Source organism: Parus major, chromosome 28 (assembly GCF_001522545.3).
Source record: "Parus major isolate Abel chromosome 28, Parus_major1.1, whole genome shotgun sequence".
NCBI lineage: Eukaryota > Metazoa > Chordata > Aves > Passeriformes > Paridae > Parus > Parus major.
The window spans coordinates 1,144,458-1,145,762 of NC_031797.1; positions in this window are offsets into that span (position 1 = coordinate 1,144,458).

Here is a 1,305-nt window from a genome sequence, read left to right on the forward strand (position 1 = left end):
CTGTTGTTCCCCAGGGCTGGGGCAGCTCTGCAGGTGGGGTCTCACCTGAGCACAGGGGCAGAGGGGCAGAATCCCCCCTCCCCTGCTGCCCACGCTGGGGGCTCAGCCCAGCACAGGGGGGTTCCTGGGCTCAGTGCCCGTGGCCGGGGCAGGTTGAGCCTCTCACCCACCAACAGCCCAAGTCCTTCTCCCCAGGGCTGCTGCTGATCTGTTCTTTATCCAGCCTGTGCCTTTGCTTGGGGTTGCCCTGACCCATGTGCAGAACCTTGCACTTGAACTTGATGAACTTCATGATTTTGGCACAATCCTTTCTAGCCTATCTAAGTCCCTCTGGTTCCTCATCCCTTCTCTCCCATGTGTGACCTCACCATGGAGGTCTGTGTCACCAAGTGCTCTGGATCTCACTGTCCATGTCAGCTGTAGAACTCCACCTGTTTCCCTGCCCACTTTGCCTTTGCAGCCAGTGCTGGCACTTGAAACAGCTTGCAGGTGCTTGGGGTCAAAGGTGCCAATGGCTCGTAGAATGTGTGTCTGCCTGGCTGGGGTGAGGGAATTTGTATTGTTCCCTGGGGTCCTGGGAGCTGCTTCCCCCACCTCTTTTCCAGCTGGTTTATAGAGGAGCTGGGATTGGGCCTGGGGGTGGAGAGATGGTGCTTTTCCCAGTTACACCTTGTTCAGGAGGTGCAGGAGCAGAGGCACAAACACATGGTTGCAGCAGGTGTAGGATGGGGTTTACCTTATCTCCCTGCATCCACCCTGGATCCCAACACAGAGATCTTGGAGGAGCTGGGCTGCTCTCCCTGGCAAAAGCTGCTGCTCCTGCTCTGCCCAAGCAGCTACAAGCTCATCGGTCAGCAGAGCTGGTTTGGCTTTCCCTGTGCCTGACCCTTCTGCTTCCAAATCTGGGCCAGCTGTCACCTGCAGCTTTGGGCCATTTGGCTTTTATTTTTTCTTTTCTTTTTTTTAAGTGGAAAGAATTGCCCACATTTACATGGGGTCACTGACCAAAGTCATCTCCTGTCATCAGGGATGGATCATCCCAGGGGTGAGGATGGCCCCTGCCCAAGTTCAGCAAGGATGGGGATGTGGGCTGGCAGTGAGGTGCTGGTCCAAGGCACATGGAATCATAAAATTGTGGAACAGTTTGGGTGGGGAGGGACCTAAAACTTCATCTTGTTCCATCCTCATGCCCCAGGGTGGGACATTTTCTACCATCCCAGGCTGCTCCAAGCCCCGTCCAGCCTGGCCTTGGGCACTGCCAGGGATCCAGGGGCAGCCCCAGCTGCTCTGGGCACCCTGTGCCAG